This window comes from Pleurodeles waltl, chromosome 1_1 (genome assembly GCF_031143425.1).
Source record: "Pleurodeles waltl isolate 20211129_DDA chromosome 1_1, aPleWal1.hap1.20221129, whole genome shotgun sequence".
Taxonomy (NCBI): domain Eukaryota; kingdom Metazoa; phylum Chordata; class Amphibia; order Caudata; family Salamandridae; genus Pleurodeles; species Pleurodeles waltl.
In genome coordinates this window covers 930,368,902-930,381,857 of record NC_090436.1, presented here as the reverse complement: position 1 = coordinate 930,381,857, position 12,956 = coordinate 930,368,902, and positions in this window count along the sequence as shown.

The window sequence follows — 12,956 nt, the reverse complement described above, 5'->3', positions numbered from 1 at the left end:
TTTATGAAGTATCTGGGGCGCACAAGACTTCAAAAACTCCTGCTAGAGCTCCTGGACCCAGCATCAAACAGCTCCTAACCCCCAAGATACCCCCTCCAGACCTGGGCTCTTAAAAGTAGTTTTGTGGCTACTGAAATCATGTTTTTGGGCTCTTCATGACTGTAAGCGGACCCGCCTGCACCTGTACCGTGCTGCAAGAACAAAGAATAAGCACAAGCCACCTCCACATTTGCCTCTTCACAAAGCAGGCATCGCTACTAATGACCGTGAGGCCCGTCCGCAAAGCTCAGCCGACTCTTCACGCCCACAGACCAGGTATGCTAACCTTGCTCTCGGTGAACTTCTTCCCCTGAACTCGACTCTAAGCTCAATTCTGAGAAGGTAAAAGTTCAGCTGAAATTACCTGGGATCATATCCGATCTGCACTCCATCATTGTCAGCCTGAACTTTTGGATTTACCCCGGTGTAGCGTGACCATACATGCTTAGCTAGCGCTTAATGCTTTTAAGCACCACATTGCATTTTATTCTTTAATCTTTCATATCTCATCCTCTACTTATTGGATATTTCGTCGTTTTGGTCTTCATTTTTTCATAAAATTAGGCTTTATTCTTCCAACCAGCTGTGTTGTCTTTTTGTGTGGTGTTTTCACTGTGTTACTGTTTGAAGTTTTCCACAAATACTTCACACATTGCCTCTTAAGTTAAGCCTGACTGCTCTGTGCCAAGCTATCAGTGGGAGAGCACTTAACTTTTCATGTGTATCTGACTTACCCTGACCAGGATTGAGATTCTTGCTTGGACAGTATGCATATCACTGCCATCCAGAAACCCAATCTCTAACATATACTAATCCTACAGCCAGTATCAAAACAGGGGTTGTGATATCAGTGCCATTATTGATTTGCTAGGGTCTGAGTCAGGGTTGCCCATTAACTATGCTGCTGTTTACCATGGCTGTAGAACCAGTGGCACTGATTAGGCAAGGGGATTGCTATTGAAGCCTGACTTTGGATGACACATTACTGCATGTTTCTTTATGTGGACGATATTTTGCTCTATCTGCAGGGAGAGAAAGTGGATATGATGGGTGCATTTCAAGTGCTGGATCACTTTGGCTACCTGTCTGGTTTAAGAGTAAACTGGAGTAAATCCAACGCTTTCTGTCTATGCCCATGTGACAGAAGCTGCACTGGTATAATTGGGGAGTTGCCTCATATGGGATCCATCATCCATGTTGAAAGGCAGCATAATGATGGGCTTGTCTTATGAATGCCAGACCATCAAATTCTGGCAGACATTACTGTTCTCAGTAACGGGGAATATAGCGTATTACTTTACAACAATGATAAAGATACCGTAGGAGGGGGGGTGTCTGGGGCCTGGATGTCCTGCTTTTGGATTTGCTATAGGAGCCATATAGTTGCAGGATTGCTTTGCCCAAACCCTATCTTCTAGTTGATGATGGAGGCATGGATGTCCCAGATTCTGAATTGTAAACTGCAAATTGCAGCCAGGTTGATGGGTTCCCAATGGCTTCCACCTTAGACCTTAGGCACACCTGACCACACTCTCCTTATGGCTTTGCTTCTGAATATATGCAGGAAAACGTAGTTCCAGAGAGAAGGGATCCTGGTGAGGACCCTTATATATTTATGCACCAGTGCCTTGCAAAGGACGTGTCCCAGGCTACCATATACATTGGACTTCAAATTAACAGCACTGCTGGTGTCACCACATGTGGGCAAGTGAGATAGTTTGCACTAAGAGGAAATGAAGGGACTAACCATACTCAATGGGTTACATAAAGATGGTTGACTAAGGGAGTTTCAAGAACTAATAGATGAATTTGGGATCTAATAAAGATTTAAATTTATTTTATTTGAGTGCACAGTTAGTTAAAAGCTTTGCACTAAAATGATCAAATGCTGCCTGTTGGACCTGGCTTTTTGACAGGGTCATCCCCAAACCTTTTGCCTCCTTCCTCCTATTTTTTGTGACCTGTTGTTGTTGGCTTTTGAACTCTGGGCACTGTACCACTGCTAACCAGTGCTAAAGTGCATATGCGCTCTGTGTAAATTGTACTATTGATCGGTTTATCCATGATTGGCTATTTAATTTACCTGTAAGTCCCTAGTAGAGTGCACTATATGTGCCTAGGGCCTGTAGATTAAATGCTACTAGTGGGCCTGCAGCACTGGTTGTGCCACCCACTTCAGAAGCCCCTTACCCTTGCCTCAGGCCTGCCATTGCAAGGCCTGTGTGTGCAGTTCCACTGCCACTTCGACTTGGCATTTAAAAGTACTTGCCAAACCTAGAAATCCCCTTTTTCTACATATAAATCACCCCTAATGTGTGCCCTAGATAACCCCTAGAGCAGGGTGCTGTGTGGGTAAAAGGCAGGACATGTACCTCTTTAGTTTAAATGTCCTGGTAGTGTAAAACTCCTAAATTATTTTTTACACTACTGTGAGGCCTGCTCCCTTCATAGGCTAACATTGGGGCTGCCCTCATACATTGTTGAAGTGGCAGCTGCTGATCTGAAAGGAGCAGGTAGGTCATATTTAGTATGGCCAGAATGGTAATACAAAATCCTGCTGACTGGTGAAGTTGGATTTAATATTACTATTCTAGAAATGCCACTTTTAGAAAGTGAGCATTTCTTTGCACATAAATCTTTCTGTGCCTTTCATTCCATGTCTGGCTAGGTTTAGTTGACAGCTCCTTGTGCATTCACTCAGACACACCCCAAACACAGGGTACTCAGCCTCACTCGCATACATCTGCATTTTAAATGGGTCTTCCTGGGCTGGGAGGGTGGAGGGCCTGCCCTCACACAAAGGACTGCCACACCCCTTACTGGGACCCTGGCAGACAGGATTGAACTGAAAGGGGACCTGGTGCATTTCTTAGCCATTCTTTGAAGTCACCCCCACTTCAAAGGCACAATTTAGTATAAAACAGGGCCTCTGCCCTACCTCATCAGACACTTGCTGGAGAAGAAACCTGAACCAGAAACTACATCCTGCAAGAAGAACTGCCTGGCTGCTCAAAGGACTCACCTGTATGCTTTCTACAAAGGACTGCTGTGTTGCTGTTGGCCTGCTGCCTTGCTGAACTCTTGTCTGGCTGTAAGAGTGCTCTCCAAGGGCTTGGATAGAACTTGCCTCCTGTTCCCTGCAGTCTCAGGACCAAAAAGACTTCTCTTTTTCATTTGGACTCTTCGTATGCCCAAAATTTCGACGCACAGCTTGCTCGGCGGCGAGAAAATCGCCGCACACTGACGCTGCTCGACGTGACGCCTACGGGGCGGCCGGAACTTTGACGCACGACCTCGCATGGACAACGCCGCCCGACTTCCAGAGGGGAAATCGACGCGACGCCTGCCGTGAGAAAGAAAATTCCATTGCCAGCCTTGCGGAACGACGCGCAGCCGGAAAACAAGCCAAAGAATCCACGCACAGACCCTGGGACATCTGGTATTCCCGTGATCCATAAAAGTAGACGGTCCGCGTGCCAGAAAATGACGCACGTCTTCCCCGAGTGAAAAATAACGACGCAAGTCCGTGTGTGAAGGGGCGTAACCGACGCACACACCAGTTTTCCACGCATCTCCTCTTCTGTGGCCCTCTGCTGAGATTTTCCACTCCAAACCAGGTACTTTGTGCTTGAAAGAGACTTTGTTTACTTTTTAAAGATTTAAGACACTTCATATCACTTTTTTGTGATATCTTTACAAATTCATGTTGCATCTTTGATCATTTTGAAGACAGCAACTCCGAAGACAGAAGGGCCCTAGAACCACTAGTGTCCTGTATAGATGCCTGTTGTTATAGAAGAGGGGACTTAACCAGAGGACAGAGGCCCACGTCCTCTAAGTCAAAAATAGTATACAAAACAGGTGAAGTCCCACTTTAAAAGTTATTGGTTTTATTATTATGCCAAACAAGGTAGTCCCAGTTATACAGTCAGTTACTAGTTAGAAAAACATGATGTACAGTCCAAGGTCCAAACATTTTGTAATAGCCAAGGAAAACGGAGAATCAGCCAACACGTGTTTCGCCCCCTCTGGCAATATATTTGCCGGGGCTTTCTCAAGGCGCACGCGAAAGAGCAGACATGTATTGGTTATAAACTAGAATAGTTCTTTTCTCAAGGTTGCAGAGTTAGGATGCCGTGCGAATACGGCCGAAGATCAGAGTAAGGCACGGGGAGCAGAGCGGACTCTGCTCCCCGTGCCTTACTCTGATCTTGCCTAGTTTCTTCTCTGGCTAGCTAGTAGACCATGGAAAGATTTCCCTTTTGACCATGCTAGGCAGTTAATCAGTTTAAAGTGCATGACATGCAAATGCTTGGTTCTGCTAAAGTTCACGGAAGGGTGACAGCAAACGGAGTCTTAAACATGTCTTACCTGCAAAAAAGTGGAAATGTGGGTATAGTCTTACACAAAGGAGGTTGAGCCACCCTCTCACCCACTCAGATTCGGATAATCCACTTAAAGTGCAGAGAGTGCCAGTGCATGTCTAACTTGGGGTTTTCTATAAAGTGACAGTCCAATCAAAGTCTTGTGCAGAGGGGGTCGTAGTGCTAGGTCGACCAACATGTGCTTCCACCTGCTGGTGGTTGGCCTAATTAGTTCAGGTTTGTTTATATAAAGTGGTGGTGCTAACATTGGCTTATCTATGATAAAAAGTTCAACGTACCTAATCTTGCTCAGAAGTAGTACAGCCTGCTAAATGATACCTTTTCAATTCTAATCTTGTCAGGTAGTTAATCAATCACCAATTTAGATGACTGTCTGAGGGACTGAAGGAGGCAATGAATGCCTGCCTGCAGCTAAACAATTCCCTTGTATTGAATGCTGGTCTTAGTATAGCTTTCTCATCCTCCAGGTTGGCTCCACATATGCAAATTTGGTGCACTATGGGTTCGGGCGATTTGCCGCAAATTTGACAGATCTCTATGCTGGCAGTGCGCTTCCGAGGTGGAGAAAGTAAAAGTGATGGCAAACAGTCCAGGTGGTATTTCAGAATGGATCTTTTGGTCTGTGCCTTGAAGGATATAACCAGATACGGTTGGTGTGCTAGCTTGTTATAAGATGCTTTTATGAGCCAGGTGTGCCGTCGCTAGAAAAACACTTCTTGGTTGGCCAGTAACAAGATGCTCCTGATTCTTCTATTTACTATGGTCTAGACAAGGGAGTATTTGATTATTGTGTCCCATTCTTGAAATAAGTCACGGGTAGTTAAGGAAGAAAAGCTAAGACCTGGTCGGAGAATTGTCTCTGCTACTAGTTTCTTCTTAGAGATAGTGTTCAGCGTACCAATATTGGTGTTCTTTAGTTTGTGGCAGTGTTTAATAAAAGCTCCTTGCTTTGGTTAAACCAAATTGCAGTTGGACTGTGACAAGTGGCGTGGTAGTACAAAACTGACTTGAAGAGCCTGATGATATTTTTTTCCAGGTGAATAGCATCTCTGCCTCTCAGTGCTTTGGTTGTCATAGGCTAATGACTGAAGATAATTTGGTCTGTATGCTTTTTAAGAGGTTGTATATGTCAATGTCTGTACAGCACATGTAGGTGTTTAAAGGCTGCAGTGAGAGAATTGGCTTTCAACCACATAACCTTCAGACGTTGCTTGAAGGAGCCTTGCCTGCCAAATAACACACACAGATATTTGGATTATGATACAACCTCTATTTTCCCTTTCTCCAGGAACCACTGGTGGAAGCTAAAGGACGGCTTCCCTAGGATCATGACTTTTGTCTTTTTCAGATTATTTTCGATAGAGCTTGTACTGGAATATCATGCAGTAGCATTCTGAAGTCTCCGAAGACCAACTTTAGTGCAGCTGAGGAGAACTAAGTTGTCTGCATACTTTAAACATGGCAACAGGAAGCTTCCTAACTTCGAAGTATGTGAATTTGCCTGGGTAAGGCATGTGGAAAGATCCGCTAGGAAAAGATTAAACAGTGTAGGGGCTAGAACACTCCCTTGTCTTAATCCCCGGTGGGTCCTGATCTCTCGGGATAGATGCACACTGTCGCCCAGCCTTATTCTGACCCAGGTGTCAGTATGGAGAACGTTGAAGACGTGCATCAGTGGTTAAGGTATTTTACAAATGGCAAGTTTAGTCCAGAGCTTTCCTTCGTGTACTCGATCAAATGCTGCTTTACTATCTATAAAACAGAGGTAGAGGAGTTGCTTATTTTTCTTATGTTGATCAAACAATAATGATGAAGCCTTTCTGTTGCCAGTGAAGTATTTTGACTCCACGTCCAAAAGAGCTATGAGTCGGTAATTAACGGAGTCAGAGACGTTGCTTCCTTTATAGTTCGGGGGGATAGTAGAACACTTCCAGGAAGAGGGAAGGATATTCAGAGTTCTTATACTCTTAAATACTGACAGACCTTGCCCTTTGCCTCCATCAGCTTGACTTTCAAGGAGTAGTCAGTTGAGGCTTTTTGGTTAGTCTGAAGGGCCTGATGTACCGAGTGCTTTAATTCTTCTTTTTTTTTGTATGTGTCTCAATCTTAATTGCACTTTGTTGACTGGTGGTGTTTCTTCCTGAAGTCATGTGTGGGGTAACAAATTGGGCATTATATATTACTCCAGGCACTATAGGAGGCATGCACCTCTGACAGAAGGGCTAAGAATGTACTTTTTGCTAATTCAGACAGTCCGTGAATTGTACTATATGGCCATTTCAGTCTGTTGCTGTTTATCATATGGGCCATGTGTAGCTATGTCTAGTGGATTATTATCCTGAATGTGAGTGGGGCACAGTTCCTGTGAGAAATGGTCGCTTTCGCTCCTTGCTGTTCTTGAGAAGCTGAAGACAAGATGAATAAGGGGAGTGGAAAGCATAATTAAATCAGAGAGCTAGTCTTATGATTGGGAAATGTAAAAGAAGGAGGTCGTTCAGTCTGAACACTGCCATTATGACTTAAATTGAAAAACTCTAATTCCTTTATGAGCTCTCTTCCTTTTTTGTTGTGTTTAAAGACGAGATTTTAAGATTGTTCTGTAACCAACCAAAATGTGTCCTGGGAGAGTAACATCTCTTCGTCTTGCTGAGTCCCAAGCAAACTCATGCTAAAGTCCCCTGAGCGGATTATTTCAATTAACAGGTGCCCTTCTTGAAGGACAGAGATTTCCTTTGCAAGACGGTCAATGGCTATTAGTTTAATTGCCGCTTTAGGTGGTATATCGATATTCATAAGTGCCAAGTTGAGCGTCCCTGAATCTTGCCTGAGAGGGGTTTGTGGTATTTGCAGGACACTTCATGTTGAAAGCTTCATTATGTAGCTACCTTCCAGGGTAGTCTGTGTATACATTGGCAAACCTCGACACATTGTCAACCATAAATAGCTTGTTTTGTCATAAGAGCTGAATAGCTGATATAGCCTGGGATCGTGGAAGCCAACTCATACTCATGTTTCTTGCAACAGATTAATCTGGATTGACGTTAGAAATCCTAAAGTCTCGCTGTCAGCGAGCTTGTCTGACAAACCATCGATGTTCCATTAGCAGATCTCACGTTTTGCTGGCAGCCATGTTGATGCTGCTGCACAGTGGCCAGTTCATGCTTACAACTTTGGTTTGTTCAAGGTGCCAGCAATCCAGCTCCACTCCCAGTCATTTACTGGTGCTCTTTTGGTCGTCTGATTAGTAGAAGAGTCACGGGAGCTGGGGAGCCTGAACGATTTTCTCAGGGCAATTCTTAAAACAGAGCATATGATTTTTTGAGGACTGGTGGATTTATTATTCCTGTTGTTCGCTAGAAAGTTGGGGTTAGCTGATTCTCTGTAAAGGGGATAACTGTATTCCCCAATTTTTGAATATCCCTGCTGCCACCAGTAAGTACCTTATTTGCTGCTGTGGAAGATGACAATGAAACCTTAGTTACATTAATGTGCAGCCATGTTGTTTGAATACAGCTAACTTGATTCCAGAACTTGGGTCAATATGCAGCGAATGTTTCCCTGATTCAGAAGATCAAAGCGTCCTCTCTATTGATACTCCGGGTACATTGTGATTACCTGGCTGTTAAATATATCATGTAGCAATGCATCAAGGATAATTGTACTGGACCTGACTACTTGTACCTGATTGCTAATTGCATCTGAAGACAAGATTTGAGAACTTACGGCATTGTTTCGGCCATCACAGGTCAGTTGTAGCTCCAGTCCTGGAATCTGCGAGTGATTACCCGGTTATCCATGGGCCCTTATTGTAATAAATGTTTTTTGGCACAATCCCTATGCACTCCTGTGAAATGAAGGGGTCTTTTGGACCGCTATTTGATTTGAAGGAATGCTCTGGTGGGGCTTCATCTACAAGTGATCTTACTTTTTCATTTCACGGCTTAGTGCATGGTAATTCAATGTATTTTGATTTTGATTGCTAAACAACATCTTGCTTTTTTGAAATTTTGTCTGCTGGGGGAAGATCCCTCTGAGTTTGTTTCTGTTTGTGGCTCCACTTGATTGCCTGCACTAAGAGAACCTATTACTTCGGCTTCCTCCACCACAGGTTTCAAAGTGTCAGACTTTCCTGTGTGGGGTGAAGTTTTATCTAATAGGCCTAAGCTGGCTTGATTTGTTTGCTGCTCTGTGACTGTGTTACTTTGCTAGTTTGGGTTAGGCTTGGTGTTGTTGAAGAAAGGATAAATACTGAGAGAGCGTAGTTTAAATATTACATATTATAGACATGAAATGCTTATGTTTAACAATGCTGCATTAATAATATTATTCATTGAAATGTATTCATAAACGTGGAGAATTGTTCACCTGTGTAAACTAATGTTAACTATAAGAAATAATCATTTATATTATGCCCAACTGAGCACATTAAAACGTATAAAACTGCATTCATTAGAACTCGTATATCTTAAGTTAGCGTGAGTCGAGAACTAGCTGTGCAACTCTCATATTAAAGCGTATTTTTCTGTTTCTCCAGTGTGCTGACTTGCAAAAGACCATGACCCAGCGATTGTTCTTTTCCTTACTTGTTCGCAACATTGCTGAATTTTCCCATTCGCATGCTAGTGGCTTTAGTATAAAATTTAGGGACTTCGAAACAATTATGGACACTTCCAATGACGATAAAGCGTGGAGAAGAGAACTTTTGACCTGACGTGTGCCAAGGAAATGAAGTAACCCCAGATGTGCCACCTACGAAAAACGTCAATTATGAAGACCAATTAGGATTTAGAGAAATATCGTGAAATGACAAATGCATTACTTAATGGATAATTTGATTGGTTACCGATAGTGGGGTGTAGTGACTGACCAATAGAATTTTGGGGGAATGTATTTTGGGAAAAGGGATAAAAACCCATGACACAAGAGGCATTGAGCATTAGGTAGGGAATGATATCAATTGCATCCAGAAACTCTGTCACTCTATTTGGTGACTTGAGACTTAGACAACCATTCTTGCCCATAGACTGCCCCGTTACACTTTCCCCCTTAAGGGGAGAGTGTCCCTTGTCATTAACTTAGATAGACGGACGGTGATCTAACTGATGTCCTGAAGACGAAGACTGATCCTGTATGCTGACCTATCTCGAGGAGGGTAATTATTATTAATGAAATCTATTTGCCTTTTCTTTCTATGTACCAACTGCTGTATGTTTTGATTAGAGATCTTAGTTAGATGTTTTCCAAATTGATGTTCTAAATTATTTTGCATGAAGCCCAACATGCTAATGCTAATTTGAGGATAGATGAGGTATTCATTATGACTGACGGAACTGACGTGACTGACGTGGTGCTATGCCGAACTAAGACCTTTAGGAGGTATTATGTATCGCGATCTGTTCTTATTCGCATGATTATCTTATGTTCCTGATCTTTACATTATTGAAAGCTCATCATAGTTGTCACCTTGTGATTATGTGTATATGCTTCTTGGTTTCGAGATTAATGCATTTGCTATTAGATTGTAATCAATAGGGAATACAATTTCACTAATCTCCATTAAGGTGTGGTTATTCGTGACTGAAAGGTCATGATTGCGCCAAAGGATTATTAATGACTAAAGTGAAATATATTTTGGTGTTAACTGTTGACAGTGTTATTGACATATTGATTGACATATTGATCAGTTACCTCGTCTTACGGTGTCTCACCACTGGGTCCAAAGATTCATCGGCCTAAAACGAGTCCTGATGTGTATAAATTAACATAGATGGACGCGTTAACAGTTCTGGTAGCAGAGTGACGGTTTGGCCCTTGGGGGCCCTAGGACGGAGTTTCATTGTTTAATTAGTTTTTTTGTGATAATGCAATTTGGAGAGATGATGAGTTGCTAGGTTCGCCATGGCTTTCCCGGGATCTCGGAGCCTGCCTAAATGAGTTGGGAATGTTCTCGGCGCCATAGTATGCGTGGTTAGGGTCTTTGCGCTTATTAAATCTTATGCATCTTGCAGGTGGTTGTGAAAATTTGCGTGTGTTTAGGACAAATTAAGTGTTGATTAGAAGGAGTGGGCGTGCTCCACAGTATGAGAGTAGGGAAGTCGGCGTACTTCATGTGAATGCAGCGCTTATTGCTCAAAATTATCCACGTGGTTGGTTGTTCCATACGGACCTATTGAGGTCTAAGACTCCGGAGTATGATGGTAAATGTGGTTTATGTTGTAATCTGTGCGGTTTAATAGGTCAATCGGGCGTGGTTGACAAGTCAAGTTTCGAGTTATAATGCATGTGTGAAACCTTCGATGGAGATTTGACAAGTTCTAAAGTGCACTAGAAGGAGTCATTGACAAGTCGAGAGTAGGATTTGCAGGTCGAATTCTGCTTGCGTATGTGGGAACTGAGGAGGAGAGAGTAGCGGCCGAGGCTTCAAGTGAAATCTCTGTAAAGTTCTGAGGCAAATGTGTTACCCTTCCTGTAGTAAACCGGAAGATTTGTGTTGCCATTTTAAGTGCTTGCAAAAATTCGCATTAGTTTATATGAGTTGTAAAGAGTTAGTGAGGTGTGGACAAGCCGCAAGACTTTGTCAGCTGCAGTGTGTGTGAGTGTGACGTCAGTGGTGCTGCGCTGAGATAGGTCAGATGCCGAGAGGGGTCGCGCACGGATTGGCTGCCGTCAGTGAGAGGCAAGAGGTTGAGAAAAGGGTAGGTGAAGAGTGTCCTGGGAACTAAGCTGTTTTTTTTATTAAATACGAAATAAAAGAATTGCAAAAAAATGAATTTTGTTAAGGCATTCAAAAGCGCTTTGAAAGGAAATGTATACATTGTTGCAACCGATGGGGAACCTACACCACCTGAGGGTACTCCAGCTTATACAGTTATGGAGGAAAAGGGTGTTGCACCTTGTTTATGGATAAAACAATGGTGCAAATTAACAGAGAAAGAGGGGTGTCTAGCGTTTCCAGAACATGGGACATTCAATCCAAAGGTATTAGAAAATTTGAGGTGGATGTTAAGTACGCAGAAACCACCTCCGAGACCGGCACAATACGAGGCTTTGGCGATTTGGGACCTGATGGCTCTTAAACATAGGCAAGAAAGGTTTCACAGAAGATTGACAAGAGCAGAAAAATCCTATGCAGAGGCTAGATGGGACAATGAGAATAAAATGTGGAGACGAGGAATAGTAGATGGGTTAAAGCTGTTTCCAGCAATAACACAGGGAGAAGAGACACAGGGAAAGAAAGCTTCTTGCAAAACCGATAAAGATTCAGGCAAAATTAAAGAGAACAAAAGGTCCTGGGAAGAAGAGGATGATTCAGATGATGAGGCGTTTATGGATAGATTGTTACATGATCGTCCACCACCGTATGCGGTGAGTGACAGTGTTCTGAGTACTAGCTTGGATCCTGGGAACCAGACGCAGGAGAAGGGAGTTACTGATACGGTACAGACTAGTGATACAGCCTCGATACAGAATGGTGTCAGTGTACCCACTGCACCAGACTTGCCGATACAGTTGCTGCCTCCACCGCAGATAAAAAGGATTTATCCTGATGTTCCAGTGCTTGAGACTACTACAAACTTGGTGGTGCCGCCAGACCCGATATATACAAAGCCAAGGCTGATACAGATTGAGTCAACTCCAAAGCTAGTGTCTCAACCGTCACAGCTGATACCCGGGTATAACCCTGTAGCAGGACCACCGTTAGTACCTGTACCGGGTACACTAGAACAGACTTATGGTGTTGAAGCTCCAAGAAGCTTGGGACCAGGTCAGACACCTGCCGCTATATCACTACCTATTACTGTCGGTCCCCCGGTGCCGTTATATGCACAGGAGAAAACAAGGACATGTGAACAGGGAGTTATGACTCATGAAGCGACAAGCGGAGGGCCTATTAGAACTCCACAAATAATGGCCCAGGGAGGACAGGTATGCGAACAACCGAGACCCTTAATGGACCTTAGTCCAATAGGGGCACCTCTTGAAGCAATGCGGCAAGCAGGGTTGGGAGTCTTGACTCCCCAAACTATGAGTACGAATACCTCCCACACTCCAATGATACATGCAGGGAACATTTCACTGCAAGGCTTTACAGTACAACAGTTAAATGAGTGGTTAGAGAAAACTTGTACTTCACAAAAGACTACAGTGGCCGCAATTGATCCTGAAAAGGAAAAACAAGATGAATATCTGAATCTTGTACGACTAGGAGCAGAAGCTGCTGAGTTGGTGGAAGGAACAATGGGAGTGAATAGGTTGGAATCATACACTGAGGCAGAATTGAGGTACTTATGCCCTAAGATTACCAAAGAGGTAGGTAAAGTACACCAGAGATTAACAAATTTGGCAGACAAATACAAGATTGATATTGGAAACACGAAACATTTGAAAAGGAGCTACAGATTAGATTTTGACACTAAAGATTTTGAACACATGAGATCTGCAGGCATGAAGGCACACTTAAAAGAGTTGTTGCAAAGTGCACAAATTTGGGGAGCCCTAGAGAAATGGGAAGGCCGGTGGGCAAAGAAAATA